The 15,240-nt window shown below is 41.7% G+C and overlaps 1 long non-coding RNA gene across 1 annotated transcript in view; it reads left to right on the top strand.

Moving 5' to 3' along the window:
- Positions 1–7,096, top strand: part of LOC138989896 (uncharacterized) — a 28,108-nt gene extending 21,012 nt beyond the window's left edge. The window contains exon 3 of the long non-coding RNA XR_011466057.1: positions 4,393–7,096. This is a non-coding gene — a long non-coding RNA (uncharacterized lncRNA). The remainder of the gene's footprint in view (positions 1–4,392) is intronic.
- The last annotated feature ends 8,144 nt before the right edge of the window (positions 7,097–15,240 follow it).

Raw genomic sequence — 15,240 nt, forward strand, 5'->3', positions numbered from 1 at the left:
GGACCAGATGGCTTCCCAGCTGAATTTTACCAAAAATTTAGAGAAGAGCTAACACCCATCTTACTCAAACTCCTCCAGAAAGTTGCAGAGGAAGGTAAACTTCCAAACTCATTCTATGAGGCCACCATCACCCTAATACCAAAACCAGACAAAGATGCCACAAAAAAAAGAAAACTATAAGTCAATATCACTGATAAGCATAGATGAAAAAATCCTTAACAAAATTCTATCAAACAGAATCCAACAACTATTAAAAAGATCATACATCATGACCAAGTGGGCTTTATCCCAGGAATGCAAGGATTCTTCAATGTTCACAAATCAATCAATATGATACACCACATTAACAAATGATTATCTCAATAGATGCAGAGAAAGCCTTTGACAAAATTCAACATCCATTTATGAGAAAAAACCGTCCAGAAAGCAGGCATAGAAGGAACATACCTAAACATAATAAAAGCCATATATGATAAACCCATAGCAAACATTATCCTCAATGGTGAAAAATTGAAAGCATTTCCCCTAAAGTCAGGAACAAGACAAGGGTGCCCACTCTCACCACTACCATTCAACATAGTTTTGGAAGTTTTAGCCACAGCAATCAGAGAAGAAAAGAAATAAAAGGAATCCAGATTGGAAAAGAAGTGAAACTCTCACTGTTTGCAGATGACATGATCTTCTACATAGAAAACCCTAAAGACTCCACCAGAAAATTACTAGAGCTAATTAATGAATATAGTAAAGTTTCAGGATATAAAATTAACACACAGAAATCCCTTGCTTTCCTATACACTCACAATGAGAAAACAGAAAGAGAAATTAAGGAAACAATTCCATTCATCATTGCAACGAAAAGAATAAAATACTTAGGAATAAATCTACCTAAAGAAACAAAAGACCTGTGTATAGAAAACTATAAAACACTAATGAAAGAAATCAAAGATGACACAAATAGATGGAGAAATATATCATGTTCATGGATCGGAAGAATCAATATAGTGAAAATGAGTATACTACCCAAAGCAATCTATAGATTCAATGCAATCCCTATCAAGCTACCAACAGTACTTTTCAGAGAACTAGAACAAATAATATCACAACTTGTATGGAAATACAAAAAACCTCAAATAGCCAAAGCACCTTGAGAAAGAAGAATGGAATGGGAGGAATCAACCTGCCTGACTACAAACTATACTACAAAGCTACAGTCATCAAGACAGTATGGTACTGGCACAAAGACAAAAATATAGATCGATGGAACAAAATAGAAAGCCCAGAGATAAATCCACACACCTATGGACACCTTATCTTTGACAAAGAAGGCAAGAATATACAATGTAGAAAAGACAATCTCTTTAACAAGTGGTGCTGGGAAAACTGGTCAACCACTTGTAAAAGAATGAAACTAGAACACTTTCTGACACCATACATAAAAATAAACTCAAAACGGATTAAAGATCTAAATGTAAGACCAGAAACTATAAAACTCCTAGAGGAAAACATAGGCAAAACACTCTCTGACATAAATCACAGCAGGATCCTCTATGACCCACCTCCCAGAGTAATGGAAATAAAAGCAAAAATAAACAAATGAGACCTAATTAAACTTAAAGGTTTTGCACAATGAAGGAAGCTATAAGCAAGGTGAAAACACAGCCTTCAGAATGGGAGAAAATAACAGCAAATGAAGCAACTGACAAAGGACTAATCTCAAAAATATACAAGCAGCTCCTGCAGCTCAATTCCAGAAAAATAAACGACCCAATCAAAAAATGGGCCAAAGAACTAAACAGACATTTCTCCAAAAAAGACATACAGATGGCTAACAAACACATGAAAAGATGCTCAACATCACTCATTATCTGCTGCTGCTGCTGCTAAGTCACCTCAGTCGTGTCTGACTCTGTGCAACCCCACAGACGGCAGCACACCAGGCTCCTCTGTCCCTGGGATTCTCCAGGCAAGAACACTGGAGTTGGTTGCCATTGCCTTCTCCAATGCATGAAAGTGAAAAGTGAAAGTGAAGTTGCTCAGTCATGTCCGACTTGTAGCTACCCCATGAATGGCAGCCTACCAGGCTCCTCCATCCATGGGATTTTCCAGGCAAGAGTACTGGAGTGGGTTGCCATTGCCTTCTGAGAGAAATGCAAATCAAAACCACAATGAGGTACCATCTCATGCCAATCAGAATGGCTGCTATCAAAAAGTCTACAAACAATAAATGCTGGAGAGGGTGTGGAGAAAAGGGAACCCTCTTATACTGTTGGTAGGAATGCAAACTAGTACAGCCACTGTGGAGAACAGTGTGGAGATTTCTTAAAAATCTGGAAATAGAACTGCCATCAGTTCAGTTCAGTTCAGTTGCTCAGTCGTGTCTGACTCTTTGTGACACCATGAATTGCAGCATGCCAGGCCTCCCTGTCCATCACCAACTCCCAGCATTCACCCAAACTCACGTCCATCGAGTCGGTGATGCCATCCAGCCATCTCATCCTCTGTCATCCCCTTCTCCTCCTGCCCCCAATCCCTCCCAGCATTAGAGTCTTTTCCAATGAGTCAACTCTTAGTATGAGGTGGCCAAAGTACTGGAGTTTCAGCTTTAGCATCATTCTTTCCCAAGAACACCCAGGACTGATCTTTAGAATGGACTGGTTGGATCTCCTTGCAGTCCAAGGGAATCTCAAGAGTCTTCTCCAGCACCACAGTTCAAAAGCATCAATTCTTCAGCCCTCAGCCTTCTTCGCAGTCCAACTCTCACATCCATACAAGACCACTGGAAAAACCATAGCTTTGACTAGACGAACCTTTGTTGGCAAAGTAATGTCTCTGATTTTTAATATGCTATCTGATTTGGTCATAACTTTCCTTCCAAGGAGTAAGCATCTTTTAATTTCATGGCTGCAATCACCATCTGCAGTGATTTTGGAGCTGAAAAAAAATAAAGTCTGACACTCTTTCCACTGTTTCCCCATCTATTTGCCATGAAGTGATGGGACCAGATGCCATGATCTTAGTTTTCTGAATGTTGAGCTTTAAGCCAACTTTTTCACTCTCCTCTTTCACTTTCATCAAGAGGCTTTTGAGTTCCTCTTCACTTTCTGCCATAAGGGTGGTGTCATCTGCATATCTGAGGTTATTGATATTTCTCCTGGCAATCTTGATTCCAGATTGTGCTTCTTCCAGCCCAGCATTTGTCATGATGTACTCTGCATATAAATTAAATAAGCAGGGTGACAATATACAGCCTTGACGTACTCCTTTTCCTATTTGGAACCAGTCTGTTGTTCCATGTCCAGTTCTAAAAACTGCCATATGACCCAGCAATCCCACTGCTGGGCATACACACCAAGGAAACCAGAATTGAAAGAGACATGTGTACCCCAATGTTCATTGCAGCACTGTTTACAGTAGCCAGGACATGGAAGCAACCTAGATGTCCATCGGCTGATGAATGGATAAGAAAGCTGTGGTATATATACACAGTGGAATATTACTCAGCTATTTTAAAAAATGCATTTGAATCAGTTCTAATGAGATGGATGAAACTGGAGCCTGTTATACAGAGTGAAGTAAGCCAGAAAGAAAAACACCAATACATGTATTTGGATATTAGAAAGATGGTAATGATGACCCTATGTGCGAGACAGTAAAAGAGACACAGATGTGAAGAACAGACTTTTGGACTCTGGGAGAAGGCGAGGGTGGGATGATTTGAGAGAATAGCATTGAAACATGTATATTATCATATGTGAAATAGATCGCCAGTCCAGGTTCGATGCATGAGACAGGCTGCTCAGGGCTAGTGCACTGGGATGACCCTGAGGGATGGAATGGGGAGGGTAATGGGAGGAGGGTTCAGGATGGGGAACATATGTATACCCATGGCTAATTCATGTCAATGTATGGCAAAAACCACTACAAAATTGTAAAGTAATTAGCCTTCAATTAAAATAAATAAATTAATTAAAAAAATCTTCAAGGTGATAGGCAAATAAGGAAAGCCTTTTGAACAAAACATGCAACGTGTGTGGACTTGACTTCCCCTTGGTGTGCTTTTGACACAAGGACCAGGTAACAGTAGGTACAGGCATAGATAATTTCAGTGTAACCCTTGTAACTGGAGCACCAGTTCAGAAATTGTGTCAAAGCAGTCACCTGCTATGAGTTAGGAATTTTCTGGGGCTGCTTGGTGATATTTTGGTTTTTGTGTGGTGGTACATCCCTTGGTTGGACATACTGCCCAGATTATATTTCTGGACATGAACAGCTGACACCAAATTGCATGAAAAGTTGCCCCAATGGTAAGAGAGGTCTCATGTGTCCCATAAATAGGACTGGGATATATATCACTTTTGAGCGTGTTGAATATGTGTTTTTTTTTTCTTGAAGGAATTGTCTGACAGCCTCTATGACTTCTGGACACTACATAGTCCACACGTAGGAGGGCTGGTCTGGCTCATGGACCAGGTGACATGGAATCTGCCAGATTTGAGTGGGGCCAGAAAAGCAGAGGGCTGTGCAGTAAGTTCAGCTGTGGTGCAAGCAGCCCTGCCTCCTGGGCCAATGAGGACACAGAGAGCTGATCAAAGACATCAACTATCTGGACATAACTGACACTCAGAGATCAGCCTGCTGAGCAACAAGAAATATACTAGGGAAACCAGTGGATGCTCCAGGGGGACATGGCAGCCCTTTCCTGGAGGGACTGTGGGGCATAAGCTGCCTTAGTCAGAAGGAAGGAAGAGGCTGTGGGAGGCTGTCCTAGTGATGCCCTGACCTCTGTTTACCAAGAAGAGGACTCAGTGCCTGTGATTGAGGGCCTCAAGGTTTCTTTCTCAAGGCTCCAAAGCCGTTTCCTCTTGAGCCCATACTGGCGTCAGCTCATCTTCTGGACACCACAGCTGATCCTGCTCCTGAGAAGCTGAGTCTTTATACACTGTTCAGGGTCCAGTGAGTTTCCTGCTCAGAGAAATACATTCAGCATATCCAGGCTCCTCATTGATGATGGTAGCAAGAAGTCAATTGCATTTGGGATAAAACTGTTCCTGCTTGATGAAAGTGAAAGAGGAGAGTGAAAAAGTTGGCTTAAAGCTCAACATTCAGAAAACGAAGACCATGGCATCTGGTCCCATCACTTCATGGCAAATAGATGGGGAAACAGTGGAAACAGTGGCTGACTTTATTTTTCTGGGCTCCACAATTACTGCAGATGGTGACTGCAGCCATGAAATTAAAAGATGCTTACTCCTTGGAAGGAAAGTTATGACCAACCTAGACAGCATGTTAAAAAGCAGAAACACTACTTTGTCAACAAAGGTCCGTCTAGTCAAGGCTATGATTTTTCCAGTGGTCATGTATGGATGTGAAAGTTGGACTATAAAGAAAGCTGAGCACTGAAGAATTGATGCTTTTGAACTGTGGTGTTGGAGAAGACTCTTGGACTGCAAGGAGACCCAACCAGTCCATCCTAAAGGAGATCAATCCTGGGTGTTCATTGGTAGGACTGATGTTGAAGCTGAAACTCCAATACTTTGGCCACCTGATGCAAAAAGCTGACTCATTTGAAAAGACCCTGATGCTGGGAAAGATTGAGGGCAGGAGGAGAAGGGGACGACAGAGGATGAGATGGTTGGATGGCATCACCGACTCAATGGACATGGGTTTGGGTGGACTATGGGAGTTGGTGATGGACAGGGAAGCCTGGTATGCTGAGGTTCATGGGGTCTCAAAGAGTTGGACATGACTGAGTGACTGAACTGAACTGTGAATACATGTAGAAATACCTCCAGAAGTCCAGCGATTCTTTGCTTGTGTTATAAATTCTCTATGTAAACCATTTCTTAAATTATTATAATTAAGAATCCAGTTTTAATTGCACTTGCTACTAAACAGATTATTCTGGAAAGGATGACCTCTAATAAGTTTTACCCCCTTAACCAGAAACAGTATTCTACTGCCCAGGTGGACTTGAAATTATTTAATGCAATTCACTCCATGTCAGAGAATGTGATTAGCACGCCTATGATACATTCAGAAGTAAAAAGAGCATTTCTAAAAATAAGATGTATTTGAAGCATTTACATTCTACTCAGCTATCACTAGAAACAGAAGTCAGATCCACATTTAGGAATGACACTTGTGTGAACCCAAGGTATTTATTTATTGTTTGAATTTTTTGTTTTTATGACAATATGTTACCAACTTTCTAAGCTCCAAAGTGATTCTGATTAAAATATGGCATAAATCTCCATGAATGTTGGACAATTTGGAAATCCAGCCACTGAAAAAGTTACCAATAACCAAAATGTAAAATGGAAAATTCATATTTGTATAGCATCAGGGGAAAATGGAAAATGAGAATTAAATGACTTGAAATAACAAAGTCAAAACATTCCTTTCTTGTTGAGCCAGTGTTTACCCAACATTTTGCTCTTATATCATTTTCCAAAACTGCATGTGGACAGAAGCTCTGACTTGGCTCAAGTGGACCAACCCATCTGGAAACAGTAAATCCACCTGAGGTTTGTGGCCCCATAACGTAACTTCCGTCACAGGGGACTTGGCTGAAGTCTGAGTCAGCAGGCAGGCTAGGTTTGCTGGGTCAGAAAACAGAAACCTACTTATTCAGACTTTTTCTTTTTCTTTTCTCAAGTCCTTAATACTTGTCCAAATGCTGGAAGTTGGTCTCCATCTCCTCGGCATTTCCTGGGTTTTGAACTCTTAAGACATTCCCTGTCACTGTTGGTAGCACCTTCCCAGTCCAAACATATGGCCTCTGCTGGACCACATGCAGGAGCAAGTGTGTCTTTGAGATTCTCCTTGGCTGAGTAAAGTTGACAGTGACTAGGTGACATGACTTTAGGTCTCTGCACAGGAACATCACTGAGCCCTTGAAGATGGAAGCTTTCAAGCCCTGGCCACACACACACATTTCCTGTGACATGTGCAGTGGCACAGACACAACCTGGGAAACCAGGCAGATGGCCCTTTCTCCTTGTAATTCCATAAGGAACATACTGGGTTTTCTCTCTGGGTTCTTCTTATAAGCACCACTGTTTTCTTTTTCTTTTTTTTAATTTAATTTTATTTTTTAACTTTACAATATTGTATTGGTTCTGCCATATATCGAAATGAATCCGCCACAGGCATACATGTGTTCCCCATCCTGAACCCTCCTCCCTCCTCCCTCCCCATACCATCCCTCTGGGTCGTCCCAGTGCATCAGCCCCAAGCATCCAGTATCGTGCATCGAACCTGGACTGGCGACTCGTTTCATATATGATATTATACATATTTCAATGCCATTCTCCCAAATCATCCCACCCTCTCCCTCTCCCACCGAGTCCAAAAGACTGTTCTATACATCAGTGTCTCTTTCGCTGTCTCGTATACAGGGTCATTGTTACCATCTTTTTAAATTCCATATATATGCGTTAGTATACTGTATTGGTGTTTTTCTTTCTGGCTTACTTCACTCTGTATAATAGGCTCCAGTTTCATCCACCTCATTAGAACTGATTCAAATGTATTCTTTTTAATGGCTGAGTAATACTCCATTGTGTATATGTACCACAGCTTTCTTATCCATTCATCTGCTGATGGACATCTAGGTTGCTTCCATGTCCTGGCTATTATAAACAGTGCTGCGATGAACATTGGGGTACACGTGTCTCTTTCCCTTCTGGTTTCCTCAGTGTGTATGCCCAGCAGTGGGATTGCTGGATCATAAGGCAGTTCTATTTCCAGTTTTTTAAGGAATCTCCACACTGTTCTCCATAGTGGCTGTACTAGTTTGCATTCCCACAAGCAGTGTAAGAGGGTTCCCTTTTCTCCACACCCTCACCAGCATTTATTGCTTATAGACTTTTGGATTGCAGCCATTCTGACTGGCGTGAAATGGTACCTCATAGTGGTTTTGATTTGCATTTCTCTGATAATGAGTGATGTTGAGCATCTTTTCATGTGTTTGTTAGCCATCTGTATGTCTTCTTTGGAGAAATGTCTATTTAGTTCTTTGGCCCATTTTTTGATTGGGTCATTTATTTTTCTGGAGTTGAGTTGTAGGAGTTGCTTGTATATTTTTGAGATTAGTTGTTTGTCAGTTGCTTCATTTGCTATTATTTTCTCCCATTCTGAAGGCTGTCTTTTCACTTTGCTTATAGTTTCCTTTGTTGTGCAGAAGCTTTTAAGTTTAATTAGGTCCCATTTGTTTATATTTGCTTTTATTTCCAATATTCTGGGAGGTGGGTCATAGAGGATCCTGCTGTGATGTATGTCGGAGAGTGTTTTGCCTATGTTCTCCTCTAGGAGTTTTATAGTTTCTGGTCTTACATTTAGATCTTTAATCCATTTTGAGTTTATTTTTGTGTATGGTGTTAGAAAGTGTTCTAGTTTCATTCTTTTACAAGTGGTTGACCAGTTTTCCCAGCACCACTTGTTAAAGAGATTGTCTTAATCCATTGTATATTCTTGCCTCCTTTGTCAAAGATAAGGTGTCCATATGTGCGTGGATTAATCTCTGGGCTTTCTATTTTGTTCCATTGATCTATATTTCTGTCTTTGTGCCAGTACCATACTGTCTTGATGACTGTGGCTTTGTAGTAGAGCCTCAAGTCAGGTGGGTTGATTCCTCCAGTTCCATTCTTCTTTCTCAAGATAGCTTTGGCTATTCAAGGTTTTTGTATTTCCATACAAATTGTGAAATTATTTGTTCTAGCTCTGTGAAGAATACCGTTGGTAGCTTGATAGGGATTGCATTGAATCTATAAATTGCTTTGGGTAGTATACTCATTTTCACTATATTGATTCTTCCAATCTATGAACATGGTATGTTTCTCCATCTATTAGTGTCCTCTTTGATTTCTTTCACCAGTGTTTTATAGCACCACTGTTTTTTATCCCACCAAATCAAAGCCAAAGAGCAGTATGTTCAGTTGCGTGTGTTGACTTGGTTCCCTTCACATTTCTATTCCTGCAGTCTTCCCACACCTTAAAATTCCTAAGTTTTGAGAAAAAGAGTGTGTCATATTCTTCTGAATCCTTCCAGTGTTCTCTGGTGTAAATTATATGCCCTATGGCTTCCAGTTTATGTTATTCTTAAAAAGGTTAAATCCCAACTTTAGGAATTCTAATACTCATATTTGTGTTTCTCTGAAAGGTAACTGGGAGAAATCACAGATGTTTGCATTGTGATATTGTGTCTGTCATCATTTCAAAACAAAAAATTTTGGACATTCATACTGAAAACTTTCACTAAATTTCCCCCACTAATTCCATCTGGGGGCTGCTTGTGGAGACTGTGATCTGACATATGTTGAAGGAATAGGAAGATACATAGTAAAAAGGATATTCAGAAAGTGTAAAAAGTGGGAAAAAAACTTTTTTAATATTATGACCTTCTATCTTCTTAAAAGTATACCCAAACTAGTAATCCAAGCATGTATTTTGCTAAAAATCTGCCTCATTGTCCCACTGATATACTGACTGTATTTATTCTACATGTCACTGTACACAAGGGGAGAGAAGTAGGATGAGCTCTCACTCACCTCTCCCTCTTCAGATCTGTTTGCTCAGAGGGCACTTAGACCCTCCATTCTCCTACTGGTCCTATCACTCAAGGCTGTTCAGCTAATGGTCCTTAACCTGTGGTGTCTGAGGTGCAGCTGAGGCTCTCATGGTCCAGAGTCCTCAGCTTCATCTTACTCCCCTGACCTCCAACATTTTTCCTACACAGTCAGAGACTCTGCCTACCTGCTCCCTAGTCAACACATGTGAGCAGCTGGGCCACCAGGAGAGGGGGTTTATGTTCAGGGCTGTACCACTGTGGGAGGTGCTTGTATACTCTGTTGGCAGTAACAAACTCCAGCATCCTCAGCCTCCACCCTGCTGATTTTAAAGGTGAAATCTGTCCCTGACCCACTGCCAGTGAACCTATTTGGGACCCCAGAGGCTCTATTGGAAACCAAATAGATCAGAAGCTGTGGAGACTGGCTAGGCTTCTGCAAGTGCCAACTCAAATAAGTGTCTCCATAACTATCTTCGAGGCTCTGACTGGCTCTGCTGGAGATGGACGCCGTCTCTCCAGGGAAGACAGACAGGGAGAGTGGAGTCTGGGTCAGCACAATGTCCCCACTGGATCCTAAAATAATGAGATAATAGTACAAGATTTCAGACAATCTTGAGAGTTATATACAGAAATTTTCCATTTATTGTTTATTTCATTCTAAACTATTTGTGATTCTGATTAATAGCCAACATATCAAATTTCAAAATGAATCAGAGATTTACAAAGAAAAAGAGGTCTCTAGAGCTCATGCCCACTTTCCCACTCTTTCTCTGTCACAACCAGAGCATACATACTTCTTCCCTCTACATCCATCCTCATTCTCATGTTGATAAACATCACATGCCCTTTACAGAGGATAAGGTGTGCATCTAACATATGGACAAACACACATGAAAAGCAGTAATGCCCCAGAGCTCACCACTCTTTGCATCCTCCTTCTCATCCCCCCTCCATCCTCACCTGGACCCAGAGCAGGAGGAGCTCCAGGAGCTGAGCAGGGAACCTCATGTTCAGAAGTTTGAACTGATCCTGATAAGTCAGAGCAAGACCAGAGCTGAGCTTTTATCTCAGACTTGCAAGGGAAGGTCCTCCCTGGGGAGCCACATGCAAATCCCTTGGTGGGGGCAGATATGTGGACAGAACCCAAGGAGGTGGGGAGACTGATGTGAGTAAAGAAAGTAAAACCTTTGACCTAGTACAGATGAAATTTATGCTGCATGAGTAGTAAAGAGACATACTTAAATGTTTCTTTCTATTTTCTCTCCCTATTTTATAGTTTTTTTAGAACTTTATCAGTCTTACTATACTTCTCTTTAATAAGGCTGAGTTTCCATGATTATGTGGTGATTTTCCTTCTTCATAATATTTATTTAAGAGACTCTGGATTTGTTGTTTTTCAATTTAATAGCAATTAAAAAATCAGGGATACTTAAAGGGGATATATCTTAATTGCCCAACAAATGAAGGTTTACATGTGTCACTATCAGGACAAATACACAGAATGCATCACATTCTCGGATGCTGTACTCTTACAGTTTTCAAGTTAATAACTCTTCCCAATCAAAGAAATGTCATTCTGAGAGTTAGAGGAGAAGTATATCTATCTTCAGGTAAAACTGGGTTTAGAGCAGCCCAGGATAGAGAGCCAGAGCTGAGATGGATGGAGCACATAGACAGCATGAGGAAGACTTGAATCAGGAAATTCAGAAACAGGTTTAGTTGAATGTTTTTGGAAACTCTGACTACATGACATCCACATAAAATGTAAATTTCATAGTGGTTTTGTATTTCTAATATACAGATATGTTTTGAGGTTTAAAAGAGTACATATCAGAATGATTGGGCTTCCTACGTGGCTCAGTGGACACAGGTCAGGAAGATTCCCTGGAGGAGGAAGCAACCCACTCCAGTTTTCTTGCCTCATAAATCCCATGGACAGAGGCGCCTGGAGAGCTACAGTCCATAGGGTCGCAAAGAGTCCGACATTACTTATCAATGAGCCAACAAACAATCAGAATGCTTAAGCTTATCAACACAAGGGTTTTCTACCAGAGAGAATGAGGGAAAGACAGTTTTCTTAGAACCACAGAGCAGACACTCCCTGGGACCCTGACCCTGTCTATGAACAAACATCTCTGATTTTGGTAGTGAAGTCAGCATGGGACAGCTCTGTGCTTCTGTGGCCTGGAGAGCAGATGGCCAGTCCTTCAGGGTTAGTGATGCTGAGAGCTGGGGGAAAGTCAGCATGGAGCCAGGGATCCAGACCCTGGGGAGCTCATGACAGGGACTCCTAGGCTCGGGACCTGAGGCTATTCCCACCTCCTTCCATGGCTCCCCACCATTTCCTCCTCCCCTAGTTTGTTCTCCACTGAGAGGAGCAGCTGCTCTGACCCCGATTCCCTGGGGGAAGCAGCTGCTCAGCTGAGCACAAGGGCTGAGCCCACGGGGGAGGGGTGTGTTTAGGGCCATGACACGTGTGGTCCCATGTCGGGAGCTGCGTTAGGCATTACTGACATTACTGAGGCACGGCCCTAAACCCCATCCCTTTGTTCTGTAGGCACGGACCCGGAATGAAGGAGTTAGGCTTTGTGATTCTGACTTGTTTTTTCCTTTCCTTGGCTGAGTTGACTGAAGAGAATATTAAGGTGCTTATTGTTTTTGAGAGGAGCACGAGAAGGCATAAAGCCTTCTGCAGCTGTGCTCAAAGAATAATTCATAAAGTTAATCACTGACATTTGTTCAAGGACTTTTACAAAAAAGTGTTCCAGGGTGAGCACACAGGCCGCAGCTTGAGGCCATGGGAGGGATTGCTATCTGAAGCCCATTTGTGAGAAAAGTGTTTATGGCAAAGGAGTTTGCTGAATTGAGGGCTTAGGAATAATTAAAATAGTTATAAGCTAAAGATTTAAGGATTGCTGTAATGTTAGCATATTCTACTATAGCTTATAGAAATTAGGGACTTCAGAGATATTATTAGCAAGAAGCCCTTTCTAAGAAATAGTGAGCTTAGGATACTAGGGGCAAACAGGACTTAGAAAGATAAGAATTAAACTGAGGAATGTGGTATGCAGCCCAGAATTAGCATGAGTTACAGTGTATTCACAAGGACACATGAGAAAAAGTAGATAAGAGAATCACTGAGGAAGGAAGTCCTTTTGAGGGGCAACAACGATTTTTGGAGAAAAATAAATCTGGGTCAATGGGAACTAAAAATATCAAACCTCTGACCTAATGCTTTTGTAAAAGTATAAAAGAGAATCATAAGCTTGAAATAAACAGGCAGTCCAAGAAAAATGAGAGGCTGCCTCAGTTTCTCGCTGAGGCAGGGAATCCCTTCAGGTTGAATCCCTGGCTGCTGGAGCTGGACTCCGGCAGTCCCAGTGAGGGTTCTGTGCACAGAAGTCACATGCAGGGTCCTACCTCTGATTACAGGAGGTGACAGCAGGTGTGAGTAAATGTGAGTCTGATCGCTAGGTCTACGAAGCCAGGAGCGCCGGCTTAGGGAGAACCTTTGGTTTTGCTCTTTCTCATACCTCGTGTAGGGGACGCTTGATCTCTGTCCTCCCTATAACTGTCACTAACCAGATCATCCTCCAGAGACCTCATCCTCACTCCTCTCCTTTACTGGATGGACCTTCTCACTCACAATTCTTTCTAATGTATATGTTCATTGTCAACTACGTCCCCAGACTCACGCTGTCCTTGGGACAGGATGTGATAGAAGGAACAGGTATGTAATCAAGTGCCCATTGCTCAGGTCACTGAGAGTCTTTCCCAAGTGTATGTGCCCTATTGTCATGGAATCTGCTATGAAATTATTCATGCTGCAAAACGTAAATGTTGAATAGAATTAAGAAGCATTAATAAAAATAATAATAATAAAATTAATAATGATACTCAGAATGGGTCTGGACTCTGGGACTTTATTACCAGAGATCTACACACTGAGCTTCTTTGAGATCCCTTTGAGCAGGTGCATTTTATGTGACTACTTTTTGAAAAGCACACTAAGGGTTTTCCCCAATGACAGTATCATTTCTAGGACAATGTGTAGCTCTTCTTTGCACATTTTCAAACATCTTTTTTTCCTGATACCCACAAATATATTATAAGTGCTCATGACAAAGTTCTCCATGGTGTCACATAGTATGCTCAGCTTATAATAAGAAAGCACCTCCATAGTTACAAATCCTTAGAATCTTGTCTTGATTGTGGTTTTCATTCACTGGTGTTGAGTGCCTTTCCTAAACCTGCCTATTTTTTCCCCTTGATATTGTAGGCCTCAGTGTTTTAATGAAAGCAAGACTATATTTGTTATATTTGTACTTAGGTAGATTAACATACATATTTACCCCAAAAATGTTTTAGATGATTTAATATTCTGGAATGATTTTATCACTCAGAAAGTGTTTAGGTTTGGTTCTGGCAGCTGAAGTGCTAGGGGTTTATCACTTCCATTCAATCAGGGAGGCACGACTTTGAGACTGGTCCTCAGCCTGGTGATTCCTTGCTCTTCCTGGTTCATTCTCTCTCTCAGGTGTGGTCCTTCCCCCTTTCTACCTGAAGGCTTTGTACTAATCAGTATCCAACCTTCTCTGGGTTCCTTGGAGACTTATTTTTATCTCTGACCATAGACATTACAGAAACCTCTGCTTGGCTTTGAAGCCTCGACCATCTATTTTCTTTTAGATTTTCAGCTCATGAGCAGCTGCTTCTGAGACAGGAAGAGCTACGGACACTAAAGAGAGCTAAATACAGTTTACCCATACAGGCTTCACTACTTCTTTTCTCAGCTCTTCAAATACCTGCTCTCTTTGTATGTCTGCATTCATTCTATGGAGATGAAATAGAATTAAATAATAGGTATTGGGCTTCCCTGGTGGTCTAGTGGTTGGGAATTCACCTACCAACGTAGGGGACAGGGGTTTGATTCCTGGTCCAGGAAGATCCCACAGGCTGAGAAGCAACTAAGCCTGCAGGCCACAACTGCTGAACCTGTGCTCTAGAGCCTGGGAGCCACAACTACCAAGCCCATGCACGTAGAGGCCATGCTCAGTAGGAAGAGAAGCCATCACAGTGGGAAGCCCATGCACTGCAATGAACAGTAGTCCCAACGTTCCTCCTAAACTGCCACCTCCTAGGTCATGGATTTGTCCCTCCACACCTGAAAATGTAGGCTATCTTTCTAGCTCTACAGGCCTAAAGGATGTACACATCCTTGCTATCTGGAAGCCATTTATATGTCCAGTGATGCCAGTTCTGGCTATCTCACCAACAGTCACTGCTTCTTTCTCTAATTAGAGAGAATGTCCCCTGGAGTTAGAGCCTGGATTAGGATAAACCAAAAAGCCAGGATCAGCCCAAATCCAGGAAGATCAGTTCTCTCCAAAGTAGGATGAAGACCAAGACCACATCCCCTGGAGCTGTTGTGAGCTGCAGAGAGGACAGGTAGGAGGAGATACAGGGATGAAGATGAAGCCAGCTCTGTCATAAAGTAGAACAAGACCAAGGAGTCCCCAAGCCTTCCTGTGGTGGCTGCAAAGACAGAGAATCTATGTCTACAACACACACTGGGAAGCAGTCTGTGCATGACGGAACTGCCATAATCTGTGGTCTTGAGGATTCATGGATCAGATGTCATATAGACAAGTGTTGATCAGAAAACTGTAACT

The sequence above is a fragment of the Bos mutus genome, chromosome 11 (assembly GCF_027580195.1).
Source record: "Bos mutus isolate GX-2022 chromosome 11, NWIPB_WYAK_1.1, whole genome shotgun sequence".
Taxonomy (NCBI): domain Eukaryota; kingdom Metazoa; phylum Chordata; class Mammalia; order Artiodactyla; family Bovidae; genus Bos; species Bos mutus.